General features: G+C 41.5%; 1 long non-coding RNA gene across 1 annotated transcript in view; it reads left to right on the top strand.

Moving 5' to 3' along the window:
* LOC145425454 (uncharacterized) overlaps positions 1-16476 on the top strand; it is an 83769-nt gene extending 67293 nt beyond the window's left edge. Inside the window, exon 4 of the long non-coding RNA XR_013906143.1 lies at positions 16069-16476. This is a non-coding gene — a long non-coding RNA (uncharacterized LOC145425454). The remainder of the gene's footprint in view (positions 1-16068) is intronic.

Here is a 16476-nt window from a genome sequence, read left to right as displayed (position 1 = left end):
ACGTTCCCCCTGCAGCCAAACGAGAGCAAATAAAAGGGCAGAGGAATCCGCTTGAACTGGAGGTGAGGTTTCTCTCTACCAGGCCTCTCTTTAGGCAACGTTTCTCAGGGTGTATGAGGCAAAGTGCTTGGAATTTGGACTGAGGGCCGGTCTCTGGTGGACTTCTTGCCTCTGAACTCTCTTCTCAAAGCGTTGTGGGTTTGCAAGATTTTATAGCTCTTGGGACTTCCATGTTTTATGTGTTACACAAGGCCGTGATACGCACAGATGTTCAACCTGCACTACACTGCCAGGACTGCAGCTTCATAGCAGGAGTTTAGAAAAGAGCGAGAGGGATGAATTGATGAGAAATGCTTGACGATTACATGGGTCACACAGAGAGGTGGTGTGCAAGGGCAGCCGCATCCAAGACACTGAAATCAAAAAGGAATTTGGCACAGTTGCTTATGGGTGCCCTACTGGCCTGGCGTGAGTCTATATTTGACCCTAAACTGAACATAGTTAAAGTTTTGCTTAACATACACGGGGGGCAGGAACACTAGGCTCACTGTATCACAAGAGAACAGGCAGGTGTCGCTCTTTTGACTGCCTCTCGTGTCAGACAAAAAGGATTATTCATGTATGAAAATTAAAGGGAAAAACGTGACGGGAGATTTAGAAAGAGTGACTGGGTGTACAGTAGTGCACTATACAAATGAAATTAGCTGTTGAATCGGACTTGTGACACTGAGAGCCCACGACAGAGATGCGACTGTGAGTCCTGACAAATGGCCGAAGGTTCAAATACAAGCCACTTTCATGCCAGGCCTGCTGACGTCAATCAGTGTAATTAGCCTAGCACATCATCTGGTTGGCTCCTCCTAGCAGCATAAGACAGACCTCTGGAAAGGTCAGCATGCCACAGCAGAGACAGAGCAGTGCTTAATCAGAGGTGAAATGGTTTCTTTCCAAATTGATTCCAGTTAGGATCAGACAAGAGTGTACTGTGTCGAGCCACTTAAAGACTTGAGGGAAAAGCGGCAGGCGCTTTTAAGGGGGCTTTTAAAACAAGACATTAACAAATAAAAACTGTTCTGGTGACATCTGGATCAGGGCCCAAAGAGCAGTGGGCCATATGAAAGATCTGTCTGTCTGTCTCTCTATCTTCATCTCTTTCTGGTCTCTTTCCCCTGTTTCACTCAGCTCTCTCTGTCTATCTCTTTATCGCCTTCTCTGCATGAGGCACAGTATACATTCACATGTGGGTGCACATACTCAGATGAACTGAGGAAACTCATTCTGTCTCTGCGGGGAACTTTGTCCCGCTACACTGTAAAACTTGCAAAATCACTTTTTCTAATGTTGACACAAATAGTATGGAATAAATATTTTGTCTTGGTGCTCACAAAGTAAACCAAGTACCATTAATGCTGCATCCCTGAGGCATTATAACTTTTTACACCCTCTTTAAAACTCTTTTTACAACAGGCATGTCACAACCATGTATACATAGAGGGAAACATCCGAGCCTGCCCGCACCCACACACAAGCATCTGCACACTGCACATTCACCAGCTCTCTTATGCTGAATGCATAATACATGTAATGAAATAATGTTTCCAGTGGGGATGGCTGTGGCTGGGGGATGGAGATGCGCGTTGAATATCAATGTGACTACCCCCAGACTCGCTGGTTCAATTGGTGTGATGGTGGGGGGTAAATGAACATGTGGGAGTAAGAGAAGCTTTATCCCTTTGCCCAAAGCTAAAGTGAGAAGTCCACACAGAAAGAGGATGGTCTCTTCTCTGGCTCAGTCAGTCATTATGAACTTGAGATTCATATGTTCTAGCTGGTGGTCTGCATGGGGTGGGTTTAGTCAGCTGGTCTAAAAGGAAACTACCAGCTCCTGAGTATCCATTGCCAACTAATAGCACAAAGACAAACACACAAGCTTAATGGCAGAGAGGAAGGTACTGTCCTTTATATCACGGTCAGTCCTTCCACAGAACATATCCAAGCTACACGATTTTGACCTATTCTGAACCACATACTCGCCACAAAATCTCAATGAAAATCAACTGAGAGACAAATTACATTTTCTCCCGTGCCTCACCTTGACTGACTCAAGTGAGCTCATCTGTTCCAGCTTGTCAGAGTGAAGATGCTGTGTCTCTGTCAGCCAGGGCTTTGATGTTTTAAACATTACCATTAATAATGTTTTCAGGATCAAAATTAATTTCTTCCCTACTATGTCCTGTTCTCTCCATTCTGTGTTGAAGCATGCATAAATCAAGACCAGCTACCTTTGTCTTGAAATTTTGAGGTCAGGAATTTGGGATGAGACCAATCCCGAATGTGGCCAAGTAGAGTATTCTTTGTGCGCATCTCTCAGTGGCTTTGTGTGTTTTGGCTGTGCTTTTTGCAGCTTCATTACGGGACTTAAGTAGTCGTGTTTTTGATACTTGCGCCGAATATGTGAACTTGCAGCACAGAGTGTTACTGCATAGTGCAACAGTCTGTGTGTGAGTTCATGTAAACTGTCGGTGCTTTGAGGTACTTTTCCGTGACCTTTCAGTGTAACGCTCAATTTTAAGGAGAGGCTGCTGTATGGTCTAGAAAGCATGAACCTTTGCCCAAATTACTCAAACGTCATTCAGAGATGTCTATGTTTTTTACTACAAAAGTTGTAATATTGGAACTGTCACTGAGTTGGCTTTGGGTTGTCGTTCAGTGCAGGATGTGGCAGCTTTTGAATTAGTCTGGATTAGACGCTAGAGAAGTATTTTTGTGACTTCCAGATGTTCTGTTATCTATAATTCCCAGCTGTGTTCTGAGAAGTTAAATGAGCTCCAAAGTTCCTGTCCAAGTTCTGTTATACTCATCAAACTCAGGGAAATGTAATTAGTGCCTATTTGAGTTCCCATCGCCTAGCAACTCCCTCCTAAATAAACACAAATAATTCCCTTCCATTTTCATTTAGCCACACCTCTTATTTGCCAAGCACCTCCTCTCGAGTGGCTCTGGCCATACCCTTACTCTGGGGCCCTGCAATGTGAAGACAGGGTGAGGAATGTGTGAAGCATCCAAGGAAACATGAACTGCTATTTTCCCACAAGTATGAAAAAACAGAGGCTATGGTGGAATCTTTCTGACGCAGTCAGCTAGTGGGATGGCTGCTGTACATTTGGGATTTGGACAGAGGCTCAGGTCAGGGTGTTTTTAAAGCTGTAGTCTTAGGGCTTAAAGATCTAAGCTGAGACTGTGTAGGTGAGAGAGAGCTGCTGAAGAGGTTAAAACCTGATGAGTAAACCTGGATGGAAAGATAGCAGCAGTTGCTGGATAGCCTCTTTTGGGAGCGCTCCTGCTATTTCATTTTTAACAGCATCTGTGGGGCAGCCTATTAATTGTTTGTTGGTCAAACCATCATTAAAAAAGCAGACAGCAGGGTGGCTTTTACCAAGATGTGAGTGGGAGCAGAGAGCTAAAACAGGAGAGAGGATCACTGAAGAGGCCCCAAGAGGCCCTCATAGAGACCCACATGTTTACCACGCTACCGTTGGCTCTGTAATTCCTCATACATTAAGACACAAGGTTGAAAGGAATTCCCAAACACAAAAACAGAGAAAACTTCAATGAGTTTTTCTTTCCTGATCTAATTATCGCTGCCCCCATAATCGCTGTTATATTCATCATAGTGCTCCGTATTTATGGGGTCTGTTTTCATCATAGTAATAATGTCACTCTGGAATTCCCATGCAGAAGGAGAGAGAGAGAGAGCGATAGAAAGAGACACACATCAGAGTATTTCCACTATAGTAGATGCAGCCAGATATTGTTTGAAGTTAAGGAAGCCACAACAGGAGGACCACTCCACCTCCCTGCAACTGTCCCTTTATTTTGTCTGCACTATCCCCCCCGCTGTGGAGTCTACATATAATCTGTGTTGAGTTCAGCCACTACTGATCCTGGTCTTGGTGTAGACTGCATCCTGGAGCTGGCAGTGAGCCTACTTGTGTGTCTAAGGCCCATCTGAGTTTGGAAGCCCACACAAACTTATTCGTCTTCCTTTCTTCTGTTCACATTTTGCAATTTCACTACATCAAAAGCCAATTTCTTTCTTTCTTTCTTTCTTTCTTTCTTTCTTTCTTTCTTTCTTTCTTTCTTTCTTTCTTTCTTTCTTTCTTTCTTTCTTTCTTTCTTTCTTTCTTTCTTTCTTTCTTTCTTTCTTTCTTTCCCCACAAATCAGACTTGTTTTCCCAATCCTTCTCTCTCAGTTCTCCATCTCTCACTGCACCCCTCCACCCCGAACTCCCTCCAATTCCAATGGAGCCCACTACCTTCTGTTCTCTGCCCCCACAATGCTGCTCCCAGTATTTGGATATATATTTAACACCCACATGTGAGGCCTGGTGAAAGTGCCTGGGGAATGGAAAGGAAAACAAGCATGCCCTCTCTCCCGGCCCTTTAGTGCTGGCCTGCTATAAATACCTCCGGGTGGCGCGCCAGTTCCAGCACCAGTGGCATGGGAAACTCTCTCCCTCCTGTAGCCCATTGCTTGACCACTCAAGTCCAGTCTGGGAAGGCTTTAGTCAGTAGGCTGCCCCGAAGGGTGGACGGGTGGGTAGATGGGTGGTGAGGTGTGTTGAGTGTGAACGGTGTAGGGAAACAGTATGGAGCTCTGTATGTAGCAGTGATGGTCTTCCTGTTTGTTTTGTCTGCATCTCTGAGGAGTATCCCTGTGTCTCTTCCCTTTCTGCTGCACTGTCATCTTCCTTTTCAAAAGGCTTCATGTATACTGCATTTATGCTGTTTTGCCTTATGAAGATTGTATGAATATGTGCTTTTCAAACTGTTAAAAAAAAGAGATCCCCTTTTCTTCACTGCGCTGAAGCGTTTGTTATGTTACTCCCCCAAAAATTGATTTAGACTTTTCAAAGGTTTGTTCTTCACAGTGCTGTCTCCCTGTGTCGATGCACGACAGGCTCAGCTCATATTTTCAGAGTTTGAGGTAATAGTTTTAAACTGACAGACTAAACATCTCTCTCCCCAGCTGTTCCACTTCTACAGAGTAAATAGTTTTAGGTGCACAAACGCACACGTGCACGAGCTGAATGACTGTCTCAGTCTAATGATTTTTTTCTTTTTTTTTTGATTTGGGGGGTTTCTGGAGAATTTGCTGGATTTTCACTGAAAGGATATGAATGTGGGCGCTCGCGGGTCACTTTCTTATCATTACAGCCTGTGCGTCTTTGAAAAGCAGTTATCCATTATAGATGTATACAGTAGATGCAAAGCAGATACTATGCTTGCGCTGTGCTAGTTCACATATTGTTTTTTTGGGGGGGTGGGGGTGTTTTAGGCCACTGAGAGCTCATGAATTAAATGCCTGTGCTGACTTAGATTGGGCCTGTTCCAGCATCAACTAAAAAGAGGTACTTGAGATCAAAGCTTTTTGTTTGGTCATTTAGCATGCTGAGTCTACAGATTAAATGTCTTTGTTGTTCCTTTTTCCTCCTCACACCTCTTAACATTCTCCCCGTGTCTCTTTTTCTATCCCTCTTTTAATACTCTTCTTTTCTCTCTCTCTCACCCCTACAAGGCTCACTTGTTATTTTTTCGTACAAGGTCCTGTAATTAAGTTTGACATAAGCACAGGGATTAAATATGTGGTTGAGGAGGGAGAGAAAGGAGCTCTGTTACAATCTCAAGGCCAGCTGTAAAATGGAACCAGATTGCGACACTTGGAGTTGGAAAGTTTGGGAAAGGAGCTTCAGAGCACAGCCAAGAGACTACTGAGACTCTGGCCAAAAAGGCTAATATTAAAAATCCTTAGGCAGAAGACTAACACTCAGTCCGATCCAATGATAATTTCTTTTTCAGCTAAAAGACTGCCATCACCTCCAGCTAAACGTTAACTGTTGTCTGTCCAACCAGATGACTGATAATTTCACCCCAGCCAAACTCTGCTGCCAAAATAACACCAGAAAGCTAAATACTGCCTAGTTAACTGCACATTTACAGCCTATGACCATAATGTATTGTTTCCCTTAACTGCAAAACAACTAATTTGTCTGCCAGTTTATATTTAGTTATCAAAGCCAATAAACTACACATTCGTATTAAAACCAGATGGTATAGTCACATGTTTTTATAGGTGCATAAGCAGCCAAATGAATTTTACAAGTGAAGAAAAAGGAGCTCACCCGTTACCTTTTAATTATAAGAACGGAAAAGTGATTGTAACTCTAAAGCACAAATGCAGCGGGGGAAACTGTTTCACATGCTATCACTCAATCACTGACACCAAATATAGAAATATAGGCTAAGATCAGCCCCCAGTGCACCGAGCGTGTCAATAGGATTTTCTTCTGTTCTGAACTCTGAGAGGTCTCACATGGAACTTTGCATTCTTAAATAACTCTGGCAAAACGCTTTAATCTTAATGAGTCTGAACAGCAAATCTCTCATCTGCAGCAAAAAGGATTAGGAATGCAGAAAAAAAGACTGCCGTTCCACTTTGATGAATTGTGTTTAGAAAATCCCTGGGCATGAAGTTCCCCCAATGAACAAAGCGTTAGGCGAGAACGGATGCTTTTAAACAACACAACTTATCTGGGAAAAACAGAACATGTATTTAAGTGAAAATACAAAAGCAGAGCTGATTCGACTCCTCTGCAAATGATAAAAGTGACTAAGTTTTTTCTTTGCTTTTTTTCTCTCCTCAATCCACTCAGCTACTTTTGGAATCAAACCTGGAGTAGCTTTGCACAAATTACGTGTATTGTGTTTTCAGTGCTTCATCAGTGTTTATTTATTCCCCGTGATGCCTTCTGACATTGTTAAGAGTAAATAAATGAATTCATAATTTTTCTTTCACCTCTTGGTAAAAGTTCTTGAAAATGGCTGATGCGCTGATGAAAAAGGAAGCTGATGAACAAAGACAGTTAAGTGCCAAGAGGTGTTGCTTCCAAAGCCGCGAGACTCTGCTGCTTCCACTGTAGTTTGCTGTGGTTTTCCTCATTGCCACCAAACTTTTTGAGTTAAGCGTGGAAGCGTAGTTACTTAAGTATGCTATTATGCAGAGGTGTTTATTTGTACTTGATTAATACATTATTGATAATATGTTAATGTAATCCAAATCAAAGCAGTTCAGCATTTACTTGATTAATTATTACTCTGTGGTGTAATTCCCCCAAACAGTCTCTCTGAGTGGTATGGGTTAGAGCAGTAAGCCTCTGGCTAGTTCAGACTGCTCAAACTACAAAGAGCCTCACTGCACTGGGACCTGCTCTGGGTTCCCCCTTTCCAACTCTCCACCCACCACCCCAAATGCCTCCAGGCCTTTGGAGATCTACCCTGGCTGATGTTTGCTGTATTTATTTTACCTTTCCGTCCAAATCAACGCCTCCCTTTGTTTCTTTTAATGGACGTAGGAAAGAGATATTGCTGATCCAGGTCAATATGGAGCATATTAATGAAAAAACACCAGATACAGTAAATAGCCTCTTGAAAAAAACAAACATATCAGAAGGCTGCGCTTTTCTATTTTATTTTATTTTGTTTTATTCCAAGTGCATAGTTTTCTTCACAGCGCAAGTCTCTGTGTTGTAGAGACATCAGCGCCTTGTGTGTGTGTATGTGTGTGTGTGTGCAGCGTAGTGATAAATATTACCATGTACTTGACCTATATTGATCCCCCACTAGGATGTGTACCCACTCCACCACGATGAGCCTAAACATCTGGTCACCAGAGTGTTTCTTTGAATGACAGATAACATCTGGGAAGACTGCTGCTATCACAGGAAACAATTTTCCTATCTCCCCCTCCCCGCCTTTCTGCCTCTACCCCCTGTCCCTCTTTCCCCTTGTCCTGCTCATAAGCACATCCCTCTCATTGATTTCCCATTAACCCCTTCTAGACTGTGAGTATCTGCCCACCCAGACAAGCAGACACCAGTGGATTGATTAACGACATAATGGCATCACTATTGCTGCCTGTTCTCATCAGTCTGACCAGGTCTGCAGACCGGCCCAGTCCATGTCCAGCTGTCTGTTGCAGTCGTCCACGTTTTTCTCCTCTTGTTATATTTTACTGTTTTCAGTCCCACTTTCCTTTATTATTGCTCCCTTTATGTTCCCCTCACTTCTCATCCACCTCAATCCTTCTGTTGTTTTTCTTCCTTCTTCCTTTTTTTCCATCTCTAACTTTGTGTCCTTGTGATCCTGCGTCCTATGCATCTTCTACCCCTCACGCAGCTCGCTGTTAATATTCACCTGGCATTCAGCCTCAGGGCACATGTGTAGAACCACCGTTTGAAACATGGTACTCGACGCTCCCGTTTGCTTTCACGATAGCATGATAAAACACACGTGTCTGTGCACAATACATCTCATCCTATGAACTGGCAGTTACATGCTGATTAGTGTCATTGAGGACAGTGTATTGGAGCTCATTCAGAGTCTGAGATGAACTGTGGCGCACACATTTAGTGGCATCAAAAAAATAACAGTACAGCTTTAGTTGTGTTCGCCGTAAAAATGGAACGCTGGTTAAAAATTGCCCACTGATGAGACTGCAACGGATGGGAAAATAAATCGTAATATGTGTGGGTGGGTGTTTTGAGATCTATGTATGTTTAGATTTTTTTCCTTTTGTTTTTAAATAGACTGTCTGCTATGATATGCACAGTATACATACATAAAAGGACGCAGTATCTGTTTCAGCATGTATTTCCTCCTTCGCTTTGGCAACTGCTTTGGTGGCAAAAATAAAGTAAATGTCTGTTTGTTAAATTGTGTTTGTGAGCCACAACGGAGGCAAGTTAGAAAAAGCCCTTCATTTAAGCATGGCGTGCCTCCATCAGTCCCAGTCTCTGATGTACAAAGAGCCCAGAGGAAGGAGCTTCACAGCTGTTTGTAAACTATGAGAACAGGAAAGGTCAACAAAGTAATGCTGTGCGTTTTTTGTAACGCATTTTCATCTCTCTCTGTTCCATAGTGAGACAGCAGGGCTGCGCCCTGCTTCAGTAGTACTGGTGCATTTAAATTACTGTTCTTGCCTGGAGAATAATGGTGAAAGCATAACCCCATTGTATTCTTTGATAAATTCTGGAAAATGCATGGTATAAGCTGAGGAAGAGGCGCGGTTTAAGGGCACAATTGCCTTGCAAATCTACCATGGCAAAGTTTTTCTGGGGGAGAGAGAAAGAGACGGGGAGGAAAAGAGTGGTGAGAGGAAGGGGAAATGTGGAATTGAGGGTTGAAGGAGAAAGAAAAGTGAGAGGGAGATGGTAGGATCCAGCACATGGGTAGAGTTGTAGTTGGAGGCGGGGGGGTCTGCATTGCAGGGACATGTGTTATCTCTGGGTGCAGAGGTCTTTGTTTGCAGGGCAGAGAGGTATAGATTTCCTCTCCATGTCAGCGCCTTTATTTAGGGCTCAGCACAGAGGGGACAATGGCAAACTAATCCACTACTGAATCAGGATTAATATTCAAGCTGAAAATATTAATTCACAGCCACAAGGAGGAAATGCAGAATGTGTCAAAATACTCAAACAAACAAAGAACAAAAAAGCCAGAGATCCTTGACCAAAAATTCCATCTCGAGTGCATTATTTTACTGCGTCCTGCAGTCTCGTCTCAGCATTCTGTTTGATTTCTGTATTAATCTTCATAATGATTTTCTATAGAAGAGCGAGAGCTAGGGGAAGCTGAAGAGCTGCATGTTGTTTTTGGCTATTCTCCTCACTAAGCTCTGGATTTAAGATCTGGATTTGAATATTTATGATAGAAAATAATGGAGGTTATAAAAATAAGTCCCTGCAGAGCTGGGCTGTAAGTTATAGGGGTAAGCAATGCCTCCCACATCAAAGAAGCCTGGAGATGTTGGCCAGTAGTCTGCTGCCTGTTGAAGCCTATAGCTCTTCATCCCGACCAGCAGAGAGTCTGGTTCTGCTGAAGATGAAGGATCCAGAAGTGTCGCTCAGCATCAGAGTCCTTACGAGCCTCAAAACAACAAGAGAAAAGAAATCTGCCATTAGGGTGACATCACTTGACTTGTTTCAAATGTAGTTTCACTTTTTTGGAGACTGGAAACAAGTGACAGCATTTTTTCAGCAGCAGGTTCTAGTTTCAACATAATATCACTTGATCCAAAAAGATGTTTTAAACATGCTGGTTTGCATTTGAAACAAGTGACATTTTGCCTTCCATTTCCAGTTTTTCCTTCTTTTTTTTTTTTTCTTGGAAACTTAGATGTTAACATTGAACACTAATGACAACATTATTTCGGAGAACTGTGGAAATAAAAATGTTCTCCATTGTTCTTTTTTTCAGTGTCTGAGCCTGAAAGCTTAGCATGAACATTCACAGGCTGGGTCTGAACTGTTTGACATAAACTGTATATTCAAACAATTTATATAATTTTTTTTATATTTAATTTTATATATATATATATATATATATATATATATATATATATATATATAATTTTTTTTTTTATTTTTTTTTTTTAGGGGTGCAACGATACACAAAATTCACGGTTCGGTTTGGTTCGATACTTTGGTGTCACGGTTTGATATTTTTTTGATTCAAAAAAATGTTCATGCTTTTTTAATTTGTCATTTATTAAAATTATAAATATATATTTTAAGTCAAACGTACAGTTTTTAAATTTAATGTTGCTGAAACAACAAAGTAATAAAAAATAAATAAATCTATCTGATGGAGAAATCACTCATCTTTGGAAAAGAGAGTTTATTACAGAGAAATGGGCTCTTTCCAAAATAAAAGCTATACTATAAGCTTCTTCTGGGCTATATTCTCAGCAGCATATTAAACATATCAGGTCCCCATAAGGAGAATCGTGTGCTAACGGCTGTCTAAATGACTCGGGTAAAGTTTGTAGCATGCCTGCTTGTTGTTTTTGTCTGCTTCCACTTGTCTTTGCACTAGGATGCTGTCGGAGTAAATGTGCAGTCCTATTCATTTTGTTCTCACTAGTGCTGTCAGCGTTAATCTGAAATGACGTTAACGCCACAACAGGGCAAATCTCCGTTAACGAGCTACCGCGGATTGCCTGGTGCGTGGGGCTGGACAGCGTCAACACGTTAACGAGCTAACTGCTAACGCAGTAGTTCCCACCCATGTAATTGAGCATTGCGTGGCACATCCGACACACTGTTTTACTTTTGTCCATGACGCGCTTACCTTCAGGGTCATACTTCACATGAAGACCAAAATAGTTCCAAAGGCCAGATCTGAATGAGGGTGGGGGAGGTTCAATTTGCCATGTTGCAACGAGCTTAGCATCTGTCTTGCTAGCTTGGCCTGCGCTCAGTGGATCTGCGCTCGACAGTGCAGTCTAGGCAGAGTAGTCGAACGCAGATCCACTGAGCTCTCAACACAGACAGCATCGTCAGAAGAAAAGTTGATCAAATAAATTAAAAATTTTGTATTGTTCGATACATATGCGTACCGAACCGAAAGCACTGTATCGAACGGTTCAATATCGATACGAGTATCGTTGTACCCCTAATATATATATATATGTATATACACCTTGTATAGTATTTTTGAATTGTTTTAGAACATTAACAGTTGTTATACAAACCATAACCCAAACACACACACAGGCAGTGTAATCCCACACTGGGGGGTAGAGGCCTGTTGTAAACCAGCCTCAAAAAACCATTGTGATGTTCAAAGGGACTTCACAGAGGCTCCAACCATTGATAAGGCCTAATGTAATGAGGCACTGTAAACTTCATCTTTTATACATGGCAACATAATGTGAAAGGTCATCTTATCTTAATCCTCAAATCTGCAGCATCCAGGCCCGTGGCCCCATTTCATGAAGTTAAAGAAATAATCTTAGAGACCACTCTGAAGACGGCCCTTATTATCTTCTCCGCAAGGTCCAATCAGAAGATGTCATTAGAGTGTACTATGAATGCACTGTAAGGAATAATTATTTCTTTTTTTTTTAATCGGCCCCAATCATATCATAGAATCAGCTGGACTGTGTGCTCATGGGGAGAAGCTTTATTATGTCCAGTGATTAATCATCAAGCACTACCTTATCCCTCTTAGACACACTTGCACACTGCAGGCGTGGTTCATAGAAGGAAGATGGAAATGCATCACCTTCATCAGCATCCTGCTTACCTGATTTTTCCATTACTTTCAGTTCACCCTGTTATAAAGTAGCATACCGTCATCTTTTGCCCAATTAATGCTTTTTTTTTTTACATGCCTTACAGTCATGATTGGATTTTGTTTAACTTATTGATCTGATTCGGGGTTTTTTCCCTTTTGATTAATCACCAACAGAAGTAACAATATGTCATTAAATTCTAAACAAATTGAGGACCAATTACATACCCAGTCAGGCTGAAGTGACTATTGTGTGAATTAATTCAGGTCAAAAAGGTTATTGTCTCAAGACTAAGTTTGGGCAATTTGTTGTTTCAGAATCCTTTGTTCTCAAACTGAAAGTGTGTCAAATGTAGACAGATTGTGAAATATTTATTCCTTGACTGCAGATCATATTAGAGTGTTATTGTTTGTTTCGTTTTGTATTCCACCCCTAATTTGCCAGTGGTACAGTTTTTTGGCAAGTCTAACAAACACACATCAACTTTAACAAAGGTAGAGCCTATCCTGTAGCTTTAATTAGAAGGAAATTGTAAACAGACGCATGCCGTTCTTTTACGGATTATCTATACTTTATGACTGAATGTTTGAAGTTATGAGGGATTCTGAATCAGCAGTGCTCGAGTGGTGCTCTTATAGGACATTGTTGTCTTCAATTATTTTCAGTTATATTCCCGTCTGTAAGAGGCAGAAGATCATTTATTATTTAAAGATGCAATCGTTGCTGTTTATCTGGGATTTTTAAAACCGGGTTATCTTTTCACATAGTTTTTTTTGATTAAATGGAACAAAGTGTAATAAAATGCAGTTTCAAATAGATGCTTGTCTCTCTAGTGCAAGAGCTCATCTGCCATTATTGTGATTTAATATGAACGGTGCCAAGCAGCTGCCGAGAGACGGGATCTAACGAGCATCAGGGATGCTTTAGTATGTACATAAAGGGTCTCACACAGACAAGCTGCCAAAGACATGCATGCAAATACACATATAGGTGCTGACTAACAATGTCATATATCTTCATCCATATGTAGTAGATAAACACGGCAAACTGAAAGACTTGCAGCTAACTTTTGCAGGTGGATTAGTTCATTTTCTTTGGAAATAATAATGATTTGAACAAAGATTTTAAATTAAGCACACTGAGATCAAACAGCAGATTTTTTTTCCTGCATGCTGTTTGTTTACCAGACAGCAAGAAGGAACAGGCTACAACACTACCCTACTGTAGTTGTACAATGCATTTTCCTACTTAATTCATTACTCTATAAAATTGGCATTCGCAGAGCTTCATCCCCAAACAGCAATGCAAAAATAAAACTTTTTCCCCATATTTTTTGCATACCATCACTAGTATCCAGTAGCTTCCCTCTTGTTACTTTTAGTACTTAACTTCACACTAAAGCCCCTGAGACCCCACTATCGGGAGATTAGGCTAGCGTCAGTTGAAGTAGACAATCTGCAATCAATACCTGTGATATAAGCAGTCTGCCTGGGTCAGGCGACCTTGCTGTACGGGACCCACAGCAAGTCTTGTAACGTCCTCATAGATTCTGGGTGACTGACCCCTGACGACCTGGGCAGATAAGGTCAGTCTGACCAGAGTGACCTAGAGCAAAGAGGCCAGTGTCCAGTCAGTCTGGCTGTCCTATAATGAAGTGGTCAGTATTGCTTTTCTGTCACTCAGCAATTACAGGAAGAGATATGGCGCCATAGATAGGTGCTGAATGCACATGGAGGCAGTAGCCACAGAATTACATTCACGAGGACCGGTAAAGTGACATGTAAACTACTCTAATATGGGCTGGTAATGACCGGGAGCAAGATGGATCAAAAGGAGTCTGACAATATCAGTACAGCTGCATTGCTTCCATGTACGCAGGCTCATGAAGCACATCTGTACAGCTTGTGGTTATTACCTGCTTTTAAATATCTAATGACTTTTTGTTAAGAAGTATAAAAACTATAAGTGTTCCTTATTGGAACCAGTATTACTTACAATGTCATATATATAACAACCACTGCAAATAAATTGTAAATTAATAGCTTAACTTTGGCAAATACTAAATTTACTGTCGACAAACAATAACATTATAATTAAAATAGTTTACTAGAATGACCCAAAGCTATAGTTAACTGTGGATTTTCTGAAAATAGTAACTTTTACTAAATGTCTAAATGTATTTTATCAGTAATCAGCCCTTGATTAAAGATGTTCCAGATTTATTAATGACACAGGTGTAGCTTGCCGAGTGAAGAGAAACCACAATGAAAGACAGACAAACATGTGTCACAGTGTTTCAGCCCTGGCCTTTTGTGCTCTTCGACACAGGTCAGGGGCTAGGAAATCCCCAGCCATCCAGCAGCTGCCATCACAGACTCATAGCATTCTTCTGTGTGCTAACTATTTAGTTGTCAGTGATTTGGTTAAGTGGAATTGACTTTTATCTGCGGTGTGCTATGGGGCTGCCACTGGCAATTCAGAATCCCCCTTCCTCAGCTCCCATCTTATCCTGGTGTCACATCCAGCACATTGCTATTGGCAGCTGAGCCAAGCCTAATCAATAGCCCAGGTCAGGGATGGCCCGCGGCTCTGCTGTGGGTGGGCTATTGATCCGACACATACACTCCCACAGGTCGCCCTGACAAACCGGGAAGTCGTGGCGTTGGACGAAGTGAGAGAGCGGGGAAGAGGGAGATGACAAATTAACAGCGCTGCTTTCTGACTGCTGTAACCGCTGACAAAATCCTGTCATGAAAATAATTTATTTATTCCCTAGCAAGGAGTGCACTGTGTACTCTCGATTTAAGGTGGCTCGAAAGGATTATTATTCGATTTGATATTTCAAATGGAAGTGATTGGATGCCGTGAAAGGCTGACCGCACATTAAAATCAAGACCAGGAGCAAAAAAAACCCCCGATAAAACATTTCAAATGCAAGCCCATCATAACCGCACAAGATGTCTGCCCCCGTCTCCCTTTCTTTCTCTTCTCTTCGCACCTTCATTTCTTTCTCTTTGCTTTGTGTATCCTCTGTTGACACTCTATCAGACCTGTGGCCAATGAGCAAGAGTCTAGTTATTTTTGTTGCAGTTTTAAATGTTGCTCCCCAAGCTCCTTATCAGCGCCACACTAAGAACTCTTGGGAACAATTAAACATGGGCTTTAACTCAAGTCTAACCACAGAGGTAAAAATAATCGCACAATGTTTCCAAATGGAAGCGGCTTCAAAAGAGCTATTCAGTTATCACAAGCTGTCTGCCTCTCCCGCCTGTATTCCCAAACTAAATCTCTGTCGCTGTGGAACTATTGGAACATATGACAAGCATATTTACTCAGCTTCACAAACCAGGCCCATGTGGAATTCAAAGGCGTTTTTTTTTAACATGTTCCTTTTTTTTTCATTGCTGGAATTGACAGTTGAATAAATATGTACTGTCTATGAGACTTTGTTGTCGTATACTGGAGATCCTCTGCAGAACAGGCAATTATATATGCTATTACAGGAATATGTCTTGTTCCGGTTACAGGGAAATTAAGTTTCTCAGGAAATCTTTTTCATTTTTCATTTTAAAAGTCTTCAGTGGTATGAGAACAGAAATTACTCACAGCAGTTCATTTGCTATTAAATGTAATCTTGAAGTCGTAAGAGGCTGTCCTGCAGTAGTAGCATCCAAATAATTATAGATTAATTTTGTTGACTCTAAAAAGAGCTGATTAATTTTGATGTCTTGATGGAAGTCATATTGCTCTGGTCTTTCTCTCTTGAAAGACATTTATTGTGTGCTCATATTTCCGGGATGAGGTAAAGATATTGTCGCTGCTCTTAGAAGACTGCACTGGAACTCTTTCATGGTTGTTGTGATTTTTAATTGCGTTCAAAACATGCTTCTGATGTTGTCTTTTTTCTTCTTCTTCTTCTTTGTTTCACGTTCCAGGTGATGGCGTCATTGTGAATTGCTCTTCTTGTGACCCGGGAGTCCCTAAATCCCAAAAACGTATAGCTTTGGAAAACCCTGGAAATACCTGGAATTCTAGGAGTAAATCACCAAAACTTCTTCAGGTGCCCAGGCACCAGATCTATAGCTTTACATTCTCCTTTATTATTTTTGTGAATACAAAGAAAGAAAGCCTGAACATTAGCAATAGCGTCTGGCCATCCACCATTGCTTCGACAAACCTGCTGTGACCAAGAGGGTGTGACCTTTCTGCCTGCTGACTTCAAACAGACACTTGAAACGAAAACACAGTCAGAGAGGCTTCTGTGTGTTGGAAACTCAGACCAAAAACCCCATCAGGTAAGGCTGTGAAGTCCCCCTTGCTCCTGCTGTCCAAACCCAAAGCCC

Source organism: Astatotilapia calliptera, chromosome 1, assembly GCF_964374335.1.
Source record: "Astatotilapia calliptera chromosome 1, fAstCal68.1, whole genome shotgun sequence".
Classification (NCBI taxonomy): Eukaryota; Metazoa; Chordata; class Actinopteri; order Cichliformes; family Cichlidae; genus Astatotilapia; species Astatotilapia calliptera.
This window is presented reverse-complemented; position numbering and strand designations above follow the sequence as displayed.